Here is a 16,388-nt window from a genome sequence, read left to right on the forward strand (position 1 = left end):
TTTTTGTTTGAAAGACAATCTTAGCCTTCAAGGAACTTATATTCTAATGGAAGAAAACACCACAAAATGGGTGCTGAAAGGTCTGGTTTAGGAGAGAAGTAGGGAAGGTACAAGAGAGGGCTAAGGTAGAAATGTGAACTGGGATATCATGGACTGTTCTGAGTTTGAAGAGAGCATGATAGCTTGTATAGGTGCCAATTGAAATAGAAATGGGTAATCTGTGGAAACTATTTCTTATTGCAATGGTACTCTAACAGACTAGAGAGAGCTGCTACTAAGTATGGGGACACACCTGCCTATTTGCAATGGTGGAGAGATGAGAGACACTGCTGGTACAGGGGAATGCTGCCTCAGGGGATTGCTCTAGATACTGGGGAATGCTCTGGGGTCTGCCTACTGATCCCTACTGATGGCTGATGGATCAGTCTATTTCCTAACCTCCTCCCCCCTTCACTCCCTCCCTTCTCCAACCCTCTCCTCCCTGCCTCCCTCACCTCCCAATTCTTCTTGAAGCCTTTGGCTTCTTCACTCCCTCCTTGAGTGAACTATAAAGGTACTCTTTTCTTTTCCTTTTCAAGTCAGGGGGTTTATTGGGATAACAGGATGGGAAACTGAGGTAAGAGGGATGAGGATGTCCCTAATCTAAAATGAGAATTTTGGAAGATTATGGAAATAATAAGTCTTGTCACAAACTGTGACAGAGAGACAGTCAGAGATGGAGGACAACAGTTAAAATCTTCTTTCTTCTTCACAAAGCCGCCAAGAAAAGTCTCTCCTTCAGCTTGGCTTTCCTCCAACTCTTGGTCAGTCAAATCTTAGAGAGAGCAGAGGTTTCCCTTTGATCAGAAATCCCCAAAATCAGATCCCCAAAACCAAGTCAGCCCTACAAGGGTCCTCAGACAGCCTCAACTGCCAGAGAAAGAGTGACTCCAAGTCCCCTCCCCTGGTCAGCTCAACTGCCAACTCCTCCTGGGAAAATTCCATTTGGAACCTTCTTCTTGATTTGACAGCCGGGTCCCCAGCCTTGGTTCTTGTGTCTTGGCTTACAAGGCCTCTACCACAGGTGACTCCTGAAATAAATGTTCAAAGAAGAACTCAACAATCATCATAAGAAGGAGGTAGAAAGATGGACTGAAATGTCCTGGGCTTCTCCAAGACTGGAAAGAGCATGATGGCTGGAGTCAATGGTTACTCCCAAATTAAGCAAGGAGTCTACCTATTTCAGTGAGTCAAATTAGAAGATGGAAACAAAAAAATGTTGAAGCCCAGAGTTGGAACTATATATAATTGGATGGCTAGAATTAGGTAATTCAATCTTTTCATTTAAAGAAGAGAATACTGAAGCCCTGGGAGTAGAAGCCTTGTATTTTCTTTATTCCTGTCCTTTCAACCCTAGCAAGGATCTTTTTGGAGATGGGATTCATGTTTTTTACAACCTTCTAGAATCAAGTCTGGCACACAGTAGGTAGGCACTTTCTCCAGAAGTACTAAATAACTAGAAGAGAACACTATAAAAATAGGACTTGTTTTTAATAATAGCCTATTTAAAATACAGAAACAGCTATTCAGCAATGTGTCCTCTAAGACAAAAATGTTACTGTAGTTTCTAGAAATGTATCTTTCCTCTTCTCATATATGGGTCTCACAAATATTCTAACTCATTTAAATGTGTACAATGTGATTAACATGTTATTGCTGTTGAATATATTTTTTAAAAACTAAAAATAAGAAAAAAATTTCAAGCTCATGTAACATCTTTCTTTCAAGGAATTCTGAGTCCCTGATAAACTCCCATTGCCACATACAATTTAAGTGACTGTCAAACTTGGGAAATAGATTTCAAGTTGTTATTGTTCTTAAATTAGTAATTTTGCTGCAAAATTGCTTCTTGGTATGGTTTTCTTTGTAAATCTCTTGAAGAGAGATTCTTAGACAATCTTCTAAAATAAAACTTTGCATACGGGAAGCACCCAATAAGTGTTGACATAAAAAGAGGTCTTTGGGACAGCTGGATGGCTCAGTGGATTGAGAGCCAGGCCCAGAGATGGGAGGTCCTGGGTTCAACTCTGGCCTCAGACACTACCTTGCTATGTGACCCTGGGCAAGTCACTTGACCCCTTGCCTAGCCCTTACCACTCTTCTGTCTTAGAACCAATGCACAATATTGATTCTAAGATTGAAGGTAAGGGTTTTTTAAATAAAATAAAAAAATAAAAAGAGGCCTTACATTTAACCACAAGAGGTGAAATCAATAGAGAAATCACCTCAGAAGCAAAAGACCTCTCTTCATATCCCATTTCTAACACATACTATTTATATGTGTGTGACCCTCAATATGTCATTTAAACATTTAGTCCTTCAGGCAACTCTCTGTGGTTCTAAGTTGGAGAAAAGATGTCATCCTGCATTGGCAGAAGGAATTTCTTCAAGTGGGGATTCCCTGTACCTGTGTTGGCAAACCTTTGTCATACATGCCAGGACATGCTGGAGGGGCCTACTCCCTTCCCTCAATCCATGCACACAGGAGGACATTTCTCACATGACCCACCCCTCTGCCCAGCATCCCAGTGGGAGAGCTTCCTCCCTCCCCTGTCTATTGGCTCATATGCAGTGTGAGGGTTGAGTTTGGGAACTCAGACTCTAAAAGGTTCACCATTACTGTCCTATACCACTGAAATCTCAGGTTTAGATTCTATGACTATGTTTAACTTCACACCAAAAGCACAGAACAAACATTCAAAAAATGTTCTGGAAACTGAAAATATCATAATAATAATAACTAATTTAGTAGGGCTTTAGAAATTATAAAGCACTTTATGCTGGGTGGTACAATGGATAGTGTGTTAGGCCTGGATTCAGGAAGACTCATCTTCTGAGTTCAAATCTGACCTCACACACTTTGTGATCCTGGGCAAGTCATTAACCCTGTTTGCCTTAATTCCTCATTTGTAAAATCAGTTAGAGAAGGAAAAAGGCAAACTGTTCTAGTAGCTTTGGCAAGAAAACCCCAAATGGGATCATAAAGAGTTGGATATGACTGAAAAATGACTGAATAACAACAACAAAAGCACTTCAAGTATTCCTGATCTTGTTCTATATGATCTTTTGAGCATGTATGTCACAAAAAATTGACTTTTGAAATCTGGGTCAGTTCTCATATCTAAAAAATAAAGCTTGCTCCAGGTCTCTTTCTACTATATCTTGAACTGATCTTTGTTCAAAATTTTCTGGCTCCTCAGAGATCCTTCGGCAGAAACAAGTTCCCGGAGGGTCCTTCTTTGTGCTTTACAAAGTAAAAATAAAATAAAATGAAGTAAAGATGAACTCTCAACTCCAATTTTCATTTCACCAAACTGAAGCAAGTGATGGCCACCACAGGTAACTCAAGAATCTTCAGGGAGATGTTTCATACCCTCATGAGTTTTACATGCAGCCAAGATCACTCATTTATACATTATATAGTGTTGTCACCTGACTGTATGGCTAATGCTTGGCGGCCAGATGACTCTCCATCAACCAGGGGTTTTTGTGTGAGCATCAAGAGACAAGTGTCACCCCTGAGCCTGTTCAAGAGTAGCTTTTGAATTCAAATGATTTCATCTCATTCTTTGTTATATAAAATCTTGCCCCTCTCCTTCTCCAATATTTGTTGGACTATGTTTTCCCTCTAATGCTATTTTAAGCCCCAGGTTCCTATTAGTGGGCAATCTGTGTTTATAACTCCATGGTAAAAAATAGCAGGTTTTCCATTCTGTAGAATGACAGAAAAATGCTTCTCCACCATTAAAAATGGCATTTCAAACAATGTCCAATGATTTTGATGGCTTTGCCTAAGTCTAAGCTACCTGAACTTTAGAGCATAATCATTTTCTGGCAGTAAGAGAACCCTTCAAATATGAGTAAAGGACATTCTAATTTTTCAAAGTATGGTAAATGCCGACTATTGTGAAGTTTCATCATGTTCATTATATGAAATGTCATCCTAAAATATGACAGTATCACAAGAATTTCTTTTCACTGGGCTTTCAAATCCAATTCTCTTTCTCCATAACCCCCTCCCTAGAGGAAAAAAAAAGGAAGAAAAATTCATCTCAGCCATTGCTGTAATATGTATAGTCTGATAAATGGTAAATGCCATTGGATTGGATTTTTAAAAATATAAGTAAAAGTGGATTACCTCTGGAAAGAGAGGTAAAAAAGAAAATTACCTCCATAGGCAATGTTCACATGAATTCAAACAATACACTGACAAAAATAAGGTAACTCTTTTAGAACTATTTTCCCTACTTCTACTTGGACTAGTAGTCTAGATCCCAAGAAGATGCTGCTACTCCCACTTTGCATTCTGGAGGTTACCTTGAAGGTTGCTGGGATTTCAAGTACTATTGTGCAAGAGCTTTAACTGGTATGTTCCCTTTTGTTTAACAGCCAACTTGATTTATGCAAGTAAACAATAGAAATTATACAACATAGTACTGCAGGCTGTAAAACCTTATTTTTTATATACCTTCTAACATTGTCCTGGAGGCTAGAATTAGTCCTTAGAAGCTTGTTGCCTTTCAAGGCTTAACAAATACCCACACCACAAATACAGACCTGAAAATATTCTGGTGAATTCAACCAATAAATGGTCCTGGAATAAGATCATTATCACAGACCAAACTATTTCCCATAATCCCTCAGACATAAGCCTGATAGGAAACTTAAGAACAATGATTTTTAAGAAATATTACCTCATTAAATTGTCATCATTTCCAAGCTACAAAGAATGAAAATCTTTCAAAATATAGACACCTAACAATAGAAATCAAAATTATGTGATTAGAGAAAGAGGTACATGGTTCCCTTCTTTTTGAGTCTGCTACTGGTAATATAACAGAGAGGCTTTTGTTGAGACTATGTAGGATTAGCATTTATCCTAATATGTTTATTCAAATATGGAGGATCAGATTTTGTCTACCTATGCAATATACTTTATAAAAATAGTAAATACTTTTCAAAAATAATGATGTAGACCAAATAAAATAATGTTTTAAAAACTAAAAAAAAAAAGAAGTGAACAAAAAAAAACAATAATGATGTAGTGGCCTATCCTGGAAACATTTCTAGCTGCATTACATTGAAAATGTGAAAATATGATGATAGTAATAATGAAAATGTGGATGATGTCTTTGAAGATGATGAAAATCACAAAAGAGACTTAATAGAATCCTGAAATCAAAGTTAAGTGGGAGGGATACTTTTAAAGCAATTAAAACCCATCTAATCCTAGCATTCTTGGTCACTTATGGAACCATAAATTAGACTATAAGAAATATATAAAGTACTATATTAGAAGCCAATATCATATTAATAAAATGCAAGGCCCCATCACCAATGGCAGCTATAAATAGGTAAATAATTTCTTCTCAGAAAGAAGGAAAATAATTTGTAGACATTCTTAGAATACATAATAAACCAGTAAAAAAATAAACCTGATAGAAATACTTCTAGAACAAATAGCATCAGTTCACCAGAAACTAATAAAAAATATAGTGAAGCAAATACATGCCAGTGGATTTGTGAAATATAACCAAACATAGTTGACCTCCAATTGACCTTTATAAAATGGCTAAAATCTAGAATTGGGGTTAAAAGGCTCACTCTGGGTCATACTTGCAGAAATTCAACTTACCATGAAATTTTAAAACTATGTCATTTTGACTTGTTTGGGGAAGCAAAGGATCCCATAGCAAGTGTATCAGAAGCCAGCCTTGATCCCTTGTCCTCCTGAATTCTACACCACCTTCCCTCTGTTATCTACCACACTGTCTCTACGGCACAAAGAATCTCTATAAAAGTTCGTTTCTTTGTCTGCCTTCGAAAAAACATCTAACACCTCATCACAAGATGTGGAGTTTAAAGCTGAGTTCTCTAAGGTTTGGCAAGTGTCATATCAGCTCTGGAAGATTCCAGCAAATTAGAAAGGCTGTGTATATGATCCTAGAACTGTGGGAGCCTAGCAAAGTAAAAAAAATAAGCTTCCACTACCTGACTTTCCTCTACAGAGCTGATATATAATTTGTGGGAGAGGGATGGTCTTCATCTTCTCTCGCTTACAACCATTGGGTCCCCTGATGACTGAAGCTGAAACTCCCAATGACAAAAAATGAAGTACCTAAATCTTCTTGGAAGGACTCAACTCTCCCAGCTCCTGTCTAGTAGAAAGACCCCAGCTACTAATGGAGTAGCTATGAGATGTTCAATTCTTTTTTTTTTTTAAGTTATATTTTATTTGATCATTTCCAAGCATTATTCGTTAAAGACTGAGATGTTCAATTCTTTAGTCATGCTACCTAGAAAAGAAAGAAAAATATAAAACGGCCACTTTCAACTTCTATAAGTCCTAGATGGAGATGTATTAGGAAAGGAAGATGGTTTAATACTTTTTTAACATTGTCTTTTAAAAAATGACTTAATTGTTGGTATTGTAAATATGAGATGTTTATCTAAGTAAAGATAAGGACAAAGTTGCTGTCTATCACAAATTCTTTTCCTTCAATGAGAGTCAGGTAAATGAAAGAGGAAGGGGAAAAGTACAAAATAAGCATTGATATAATATCTATTATGTGCCAGGGACTGTATTCAGTACTTTTACAAACACCTGGAAGGTAGGTGTTATTACTATCTCCCTTTTATAGTGGATGAAACTGAGGCAAACAATTTAATTGACTTGACCAGGGTCACACAGTGTATGAACAGTAAGGCCTAATTTGAATTCATATCTTCCTAACTCCAGGCCCAGAACACTACCTACTGTGGGCACAATGCCACTACCTGCTTCTAATAAACTGGATACCATGCTATATAAGAAATAATTGAAAGAACTTGAGATATTTGGCTTGAAAAATAAGACAAGTTGGTGGTTAGGGTGGTCAGAATATCAGTTTTTAAAGAACTGCTATTCTCAAATAGAAGAGAATTTAAACTTTTTCTGTTTAGTCCCAGAGTACTGAAGCAAAAGAAATAATTTAGGTATAAGGGAAATCTCACTTCTAATTAGATAACTAGAAGTTGAACAGACTATTTCATGAGATAATCATCTTCCACTCAGTAGAGGTATTGAAATGAAGTCCGGATTCTCATTGGGAATGCTGAAGAATTGTTCCTTACTTAGGTTCAAATGTACTAGATAGCCTCTGGGACACTTTCCAACTCTGATTTAGCAATCATTTCCTTTTTTTTAAGCCTTTTCTTCTGTCTTAGAATCCATACAAGTATCAGTTCCAAGGCAGAAGAGTGGTAAGGGCTAGGCAGTGGGGGTTAAATGACTTGCCCAGGGTCACACAGCTAGGAAGCATCTGAGGCCAGATTTGAACCCAGAAATTTCTATCTCCAGGTCTGACTCTCTATCCAGTGAGCCACACCTAGTTGTTCCTCTGCAATCATTTCAAAAAGCAAGCATTTGGAATTGATGCCCTCGAAGGTTTCTTCCAGATTTAAATCTATGATCCTAGTGTGGGTTTTAAAATTAATAATTAAATATTATATTTTATAAAGTTTTATTAATAATAGCTAAAACAAAAGTACTCCCTGAATTCACCCAGGTCACAAGTCCAAGATAGGAAGAAGGAGGAGTTACAGCCATTTAAACATCATCATGCAAAACGTGGGACGCAGGAAAAGGGAATTTTGGTAAATTCTAAGGGACTTCTGGGGGATCAAGTCAAAAGGCTCAAAAATCTCCATTTATACATACCCCCTGTGATCCTATTGGGAAACCAGTTTCCCCCAAAGGATAATGGAAACATAATCAACTTAAAGATTGCAATAATTTTTGAATAAAAGGAATAGAGAACAAAACCAATGATTACTAGGTTGACAAAAAGCAAATTTGGGGGCAGTCCCCTTTGACATTCAAAACAAAAGCATTTCAACCCCCATAGTTCAATTCACATTCCAAAGTTCACTCTGGATCTTCTGGTGCAGCATGTGGTCTCTGCAGGCATCTATCTTTATGGCACATTCTGGATTCTGGAAGGTAGCAAGTTTCTTATCCTAAAATTGCTCAAATTTAAATCAAAGTTCACAACAATAACTTGCCCCCCTTGAGGTGAATAATAACAAACACAGGGCTCACTCAGGGATGCATGGCTGAGTTATGAGGTATATGAATCAATTTGCAAAAGAAAATCAAAAACATGAAAAAATCCAAATAAAAGAGAAAAATAACTTGTGGATGAAATACAAAATGTAAAAGTCTTAAGTCTAAAAAAATCTAAGTAAAGGAAAAACAAATCTATAACAGATCCTTGAATCATGGCCCAATTAAAATGATTTAAACAATTAAGCATTTACCCAATCAGTAGTCAGGACTACAGAAAGTTTGCCACACCATGAAAGACAGAAAATGGACAAGATTACAGGAACAAGGTAGGAGCCAAATTTAAGATACTTGGTAGAATGTGGGACAAGGAAGACTTGCCTTTAACACGTTAAACAGCCACAACCTCCAACCCAAAACAAATTCAAGTCCTTTTGTCTTGGCTCAAAATTTTCATCAATTCCATTGGGATTGGTTGGTCTCTTTGACCTTGTCTCTTTGACAAAATTTAGCTTTGTGCTTCTTTGGCACTGTACAATGGCTCTTTTTGTATTCTCTTTTCCTAGAATCAGACAGAATCATTAAACAAAGTCCCATAAAATTTTTTAAAACAATCAATGGCATTATTTTTATAGTCTAAAGCTTTTGGGAGCATGCATTAATATTAGAAAAAATGTATTTAAATAATTACTGCAAAATAAAAAAAATTAAAGAAAAATATTCTCAATACTGTTGACATGTGCTTCAAATACAAAAAGGAGAGAAAAAATAAAACTTAGGTACTATATTGCATATGCAATAAAAATTAATTAATTAATTTTTTAAAAAAATAAAAATATATAGCTTAAAATCAGTGACACACTATGTCAGCCATGTGCAAGTACAAAATGATTTTCAGAATAAAACAGTAACACAGTAGATAATGAACATTTTAAAAAGTACCAAAGTCCCCAAAATTCACAATAGCCCAGTTAATTACAATAACAAACAAACCCACTATCATATTTCAAATAAGTTTCTGTATTACATAAAAAACCCTATTACTGATGGATATTTATCACAATTTTTACAGATGTAGCAAATCTTTCAACCTTGGCAAACATATTTTTAAACAAAGTAAAACTTATTTGGGTCTAGAACATCATCAAGAAATCTTGATTGCTCTTTTAGAGGCAAATTAAAATGAAGAGTTTTGCAGGAGCTCTTTTTTTCTGGCTTCCTGATTCATAGAAACACCTTGGTAGGAACATTTCTTTGTTTCTCTACCTTTAATACAACATTCTTTATTATATATATATACATATACATATATATATATTTTAAATCATCCATTCAGAAACTACTACTTACTAAAATTATTTCTGAAGACCCCTTAGAATTACAATTAAACTCTTAGCTTATTAAATTCTCTAAAGGTTGTATATAGCTTTTGATGAAGTTCATCCATTCTTTATGTGACAAAACACAAAGGCAACATGTAATCTTCAATGGATCTAATGACAAGGGTTTTAGGCAAGATGTTCAGGGGCTTATACAGTGATATTTTGTTCTGTAGCAGAGGTAAAGGTACAAATTAAAGATCAATATAGGCAAAATATAATAGCTTAAAGTGATTCACTATTACAGAAAGGTATTCACTAGATTAAAATAGATAAACTTTTAAAAAATTTAAACCTTAAACCAATCAGTAAATACAATAATATAAACCAATGAGAAGGTGCATACAGGCAATGCAGTCAAAATCCTTTTCACCCACCCCAATAGACTTGTTCACTATTATAGGAGGAGAATAAACTCAAAATGTTTAGCAAGAAACTTCCAGAGCTCTTTTAAAATTTCCTTCCCCTCCCTCAGTATTTATTATCCATTTAGATTTCTTTTGTCAGAGCTGCTCTGAATTTATTCATAGAAGCACAGGGCAGAATCTCCACTCTGCATGTTGAAAGCAGTTAGGACTTTTAGAAGTTTGTCAAAATATTTCAGGTTGGTTAGTAGCATAAGCAGCCTAGTTTGTGGCATATTATTGGCGAGAAGGAAATAAAGTGGGAAATCTCCAATGAAAATAAAAACTCCCAGGAAAAGAAGTAAGCAGACCCAAACTGTACTTTTTAGCTCTACCAACTCAAACTGTTGCTTCAGAGTTTCAAGCATGCTTTGCAATAGCATTTTTTCCTGAAAGATGCTGAATGGGTTTTTTTTAAAGAGTAAACAGAAAAAAGCAAAACTTCCAGGGAAAACAATAGTGTATTTGCATATAAGAGAAAAAATACTTGTTGGTGTTTTGGGTCAAGATAAAGAAGGAAAAAAAACAGGCTTATTCCCCAAAACTGACTTTAAACTTACTGATTTGGAATTAACTGCCCTCCCTGTGAAAATCCTTTAGTAACAGCCTTCTAAACTAGGAGTCCAAGATCAGCTTTAAAAAAATCTGTTTGAAAATTAGAAGGTATGGGATTCTTTTCTTCATGCTGAAAAATGGCTATGGCAGGCTAGAAACACATACATGCAGTGTGGAAAGGGATTGGGGTGGAAAAATGTTTATACATCACCCTCTGTAGAAAAAAATGTCTGGGATTGGCAGGCTCTTGTGGTGGATCTGATCTCAGGAAGAGGAGGCTCCAAGCTGGGTGGAGAGCAGTGAGGAATGCTGGCCAAGCAGATGGACAGGAGAAACAGCAGGCAGTGACAAGTGGCAGGGTGGAGCAGGAGCACAGGCACACCCCATCACTAGCCCCTAATGATGGGCAGTGACCAGGAAAATTGACTATCTTTACTGTAAGGCTATCTGCTCAAAACTTTTTTTGAGAATTTGTAATCCCTTTGTGGTCACCAAAATGTGGGTTTTAAAATTAATAACCAATAACTAAATATTATATTTTATAAAGTTTCATTAATAATAGCTAAAACAAAAGAACTGCCTGAATTCACCCAGGTCAAAAGTCCAAGGGAGGAAGAAGAAAGAGTTACAACCATTTAATACCATCACACAAAACACCGGGACCCAGGAAAAGGGAATTTTGGGAAATTCTAAGGGACTTCTGGGGTTTGAAGTCCAAAGGCTCAAAATCTCCATTTATACACCAGTAATAGAATACTATTACTACAATGTAATATTACATTTTATTAAGGCCACACATTTAGTGACAATGTCAAAATCTATTCTAGATTTATTTGTAATTAATTGGCACCTAGTGCTAAAGAAGCGATGGTCATAGTTTTGTTCCCAGTGAGAACTAATTGCCTTTTCTGCTCCTAAAGTCACAGACTGCCCCTTTAAACTAATCTGCTCACAAATTTGAGCTTTGGATGAAATGGGGACCAGGTAAAAATGTCCATATTTACAATGCAAGTCTGTCACTGTTATCTGAGAGAACAGTTCAGAGTTCTCACTTTAACTTTGATCCACAGAAGCATCATTTTGTTAGACAAAGAAAAACATTGCAAGTTCCCTATTTTTTGACGTACTTATACTAGTTTGTGATGCCTTTCATTCATAAGGAACAAATCAACTTGGAAACACAGTAGTCACATACATGGAACATCACTGAAATTCATCTGTCTTTTGGTCACATGACCTGTAGACATACTGTTCAGCATCTGAACCAAGCACAAGAAGCTTTGGACAGACACTCTGATGCCCATCCCCACCAACTCCCAGAGCACCTTTAATTATAAGCTCCAATCTTGGAATGATACTGAAGAAGTCAGCAATCATTTCTACCTGGAGCTATCAGCATTCGATGCATGATTTGTGTTGGAATCCATTTCTCCTGATTGTCTTCCTAACAAAGCTCTTTCTTTTTCAATATTCTATGAGAAAGTCCATGTTGCCAATCAAGACTGAGTGGCTGCTTGCCTTTCAGAGCTACTCTACAGAAGACTGATTACCTTTTAACAATCGCTCAAGATTTCAGTTTCATAATGGGAAATAAAATGTTCTCAAAGTGGCCTGGCTGGGACTTTTATAGAACAGCTACAGTCAGGATGACATGTGCTTCTATTAACCATATTTCCTATAGTCAGACAGACAATGAGAAATCTACTTTTGAAGTCAGGACCAATTATAACATGCAGCTGGTTGAACAGGCATTTTTTTTCATCCAACATGGTCATGATGTCAAATCTATGATTAGAGTGGTCTCATGCTCTTAGCTAAATGAGGGTAAATTACTTTTCATCTATAATAACACAACACTTCTGCCTTCTTTTGCTTCATGGATACTTCTTTTTATATTTTTAATCCCTATGAACTAGGTCTCGTTTCCACAGGTCTGGCGAGGGATATATTACAATCTGGTCACTGAGCGTAAATGAAAATAACTATCTTGATGGGTATGGAGAAAACAGCATTGATATATTTGTGTGTAGTTTCATGTTAGGTATAGGATAACTTTTAAATCATTCTGAAGTTTGGCTCCATTAAAAAAAAAGCACCACAATTTCAATCAGAAAAAGTATACCAGGTAGGCATTTGCTAAAATCTAGAATACCTGTCTTAAGAAAGGATTCAGAAAATGAAGATTTCTGCATGGAAAACAGGAGAGAGATGAAAGCTGCTGGTGGCCCTCCAAAAGGAAATAAGCTCTATACTTGATGAGAGGCAACTATCTCAGGGATTTTTGCAAACCAAAAGAGAGGAGGACTGAAACCTCATACATATATTTTTTTGCCAACCTTTCTTCTACATCCTGACTAGAAAAAAAGGCAGCTTAAGTTAGAGTGGCTAGTAAGGAGAATCTACAAATAAATTAACTCTCCCTGGGCTTTTAGAGGACCAGTAAAAAGTAGTTCTATATATGAGTGTTAAATAATAGGATGAGGTGAACAACTAATTCAAAGTACTATCTTGGGGAAGCAGGTAAGAACAGGGATTTCTCAGCCAACAAAGAAGTTTAGAAATATTGCTAAAAAGAACATCAGAATAAAAAATTATATTTGGGACCTACTGTTGCAAGCAATGATGGGGCCTCTTTAGATCTGGAAGAATCCTAGAGTTAACATATTAAGGGACATAACTTTTCAGAAAGGGAGATTAAATAGAGTTAGATGTCAACAATAATGGGCTTACTCCAGATTTAACTATAATTCAATACTTTTTAACTTATTTCAATTAACAAAAATATTTTCAATTTATTTTTAAAAAAGCATCAAAATTTCATCAGTGTAGACATTTTTTCCACAAGGGCAGACAGATCATAATCTCTCTATACCACAGCAGATAACTCAATAAGTTGCTGTGTCCCTCTAAAAAAAATGAAAAAAAAATTCTTTCCTGGTGTCAGTTATTAGCTTTTTCAAATCTAGAGGAAATGGTCCTCATGATAACAGAGTCTATTGTTGGGCTCTTTTTATGAATCAGAATAGGACTTTAGGGAACCAATAAGAGAGCATGTTAGAAAGACTAGACAGTGCAAAAAGCTAACAACAAAAAAAAAGAGGCCACAACTCCACCTTCCATGTTCATGGTGATATTGACCATTGTCTTAGTTCCTTGGAGTAAAATATCACAGAGATGATTTCTCCCCTGAGATAGTTTTTTTGAAACTGAAACATAACTTCAATTAACACAAGCGGACACTTTTTCTACTCTTATGACATAAATATAAATTGAAATGAGTAAATGAATCAATTAATGAAAATGATAATTATAAGAACATTTATGATGTGTCTACTATGAGCCAGGCATTATGCTAAGCACCATACAAATATTATCTTATTTGGTCAATGAACAAGCTTTTGTTACCTACAATGTCACTTGCTAAGCCCTTGGAGTACATTATGCTAGTCCCTGTGCTAGGTATACTGGGAATACAAAAATAAAGAATGAAACAATCCAAGCTCACAAGGAATTTATTTGTTGTTCAGTAATGCCTGATTCTGTGTGAGCCCATTTAGGATTTTCTTGGCAAAGATGCCAGAGTGGGTTGCCATTTCTTTCTCCAGCTCATTTGATAGATGAGGAAACTGAGGCTTACAGGGTTAAGTGACTTGCTTAGGATTGCACAACTTATGTTTGAGGCCAAATCTGAACTCAGGAAGAAGAATCTTCCTAATTCCAGGCCTGGCACTCTATCCTCTATACCACTTAGCTGCCAAGAAGCTTATAATCTTTACTCTAAAATAAAAGCTTATAAATATTAAATTTCAAAATAGCCCTCCCTCTTCTTCTCTCTCCTTATACATGTCTATGTGTATATATATATATATATATGTTTATGCACAAATGTGTATCATGTGTGATATATGATATTATCCTCACACTAACTGCCTGGGAGGCTAGACAGATTACATTTCACTATCCCTCACCAAGGATTTTGTATTACCCTCAAGGGGATAGTGTCTCTAGGCACTAGGCAAATGGACCTAGCTCCCACTGATGGTATTCCCCCAAATATAGAATAGGTCCCTGTACTCTTGAAACAAATGAACAACAAAGACAAAAACCTGATACTCCAGATTCATTTAACTAATAACATTCAGCTTAGTTTTTAACAAAGGAACATTTACTTCAAAATATATAATTAAAAATATATAAATTTATTCCAATTAATGGAAGGTATAGCCTCCCTTATCTCCTTATACCACCTTAGTCTCTGGTTAAGGAAAATGAATTATATTAATAATTTAGCTGGTTCCTAAAAAACACATAGTCTGAGTTCTATGTCTAAGCACTACCACCTCTAGAGTGAACCCTAGACATCCTGGCTTATTTTCTGATGGTAGAGGGAAAGTGGTTCTCATACAACTTAAAAGAATGGAGTTATCCAGACTACAATGTAACATATACCATGAAAACTTACATAAATAGTTAAATTCAAATATGCCAACCAGTTTTCTGTGTTGAAGTCTTTGTCTCCTCTATTTCATTGTTGTTGTTGCTATTTTTACACATACATTTTTTATTTTATTTTTCATAATTACATGTAAAATTTTAAAACATTTGTTTTCTAAAATGTTGCATTTTGGGGGGGCAGCTGGGTGGCTCAGTGGATTGAGAGCCAGGCCTAGAGATGGGAGGTCCTAGGTTCAAATCTGGCCTCAGACACTTCCCAGCTGTGTGACCCTGGGCAAGTCACTTGACCCTCATTGCCTAGCCCTTACCACTCTTCTGCCTTGGAACCAATACACAGTATTGATGCCAAGTCAGAAAGTAAGGGCTTAAAATAAATAAATAAAATAAAATGTTGCATTTCAAATTCTCTTCTTCCCTCCCCTCTTTCCTTGAAAAGGTAAATAATTTGATATAGACTAAACATGTGAAGTCTTAGAAAATATTTCCATATTAGACATACTGCAATAGAATAGACAAAAAAAGAAAAATAAAGAAAAAAATTAAGGTATGCTTCAATCTGCATTAAGATTTCATCAGTTTTTTCTCTGTAAGTGGATAGGATTTTTCATCATAAACTCTTTGTAATTATCTTGGGTTATCATAAACCCTTTGTAATTATCTTGTATTATTATAAGTTTGAGAACAGTCAAGTCATTCACAGTTAATCATAGTAAATATTATTCTTATTGTATGCAATATTCTCCTGGTCCTATTCACTTCACTTTGTATCAATTTATATAAATATTTATAGATTTATGTGAAACCATCCTGTGCATCCTTTCTTAAAGCACATCACAATTAAATAAATTAAATATTATAAATTAATAAATTATAATATTAATAAATTAATAAATAAAATTAATAAATTATAAAATAATATAAATTAAATAAATCCACTACAATCATACACCACAACTTGTTCAGCCATTCTCCAGTTAATGGGCATTCATTCAATTTCTAATTCTTTGCCACCACAAAAAGAACTGATACAAATATTTTTGTTCATATACGTTTTTTCTTTTTATTTGATCTCTTTGGAATACAGACCTAATAGTGGTGTACTGGGTCAAATAGTATGCAGTTTTGTAGGCCTTTGGCCATGGTTCCAAACGGCTCTCCAGAATGGTTGTCTCAGTTCACACCACAATAGTGCATTACTTTCTTAATTTTTCCACACCCCTGCTAACATATGTGATTTTCCATTTTTTGTTATATTAGACAATTTAATAAGCATAAGGTAGTTTTAATTTGCATTTCTCTAACCAAGAGTTATTTAGAGTATTTTTTCGTGTGACTAGAAATTATTTTTTTTTTCTTCTTAAAACTGGCTGTTCTTATCTTTTGACCCTTTGTCAATTGGGAGACAACTCATATTCTGAAAAAAAATTGGATTCAGTTCTCTATGTATTTGAGAAATGAGACCTTCATCAGAGGAACTTGTAAAAATATTTCCCTAGTTTTCTGCTTTCTTTC

At 35.5% G+C, this 16,388-nt stretch overlaps 1 protein-coding gene across 3 annotated transcripts in view; it reads right to left on the reverse strand.

The window, feature by feature from the left end:
- THEMIS (thymocyte selection associated) overlaps nucleotides 1-16,388 on the reverse strand; it is a 253,679-nt gene that overhangs the window by 97,887 nt on the left and 139,404 nt on the right. The window lies entirely within an intron of this gene.

This window comes from Monodelphis domestica, chromosome 2 (genome assembly GCF_027887165.1).
Source record: "Monodelphis domestica isolate mMonDom1 chromosome 2, mMonDom1.pri, whole genome shotgun sequence".
Classification (NCBI taxonomy): Eukaryota; Metazoa; Chordata; class Mammalia; order Didelphimorphia; family Didelphidae; genus Monodelphis; species Monodelphis domestica.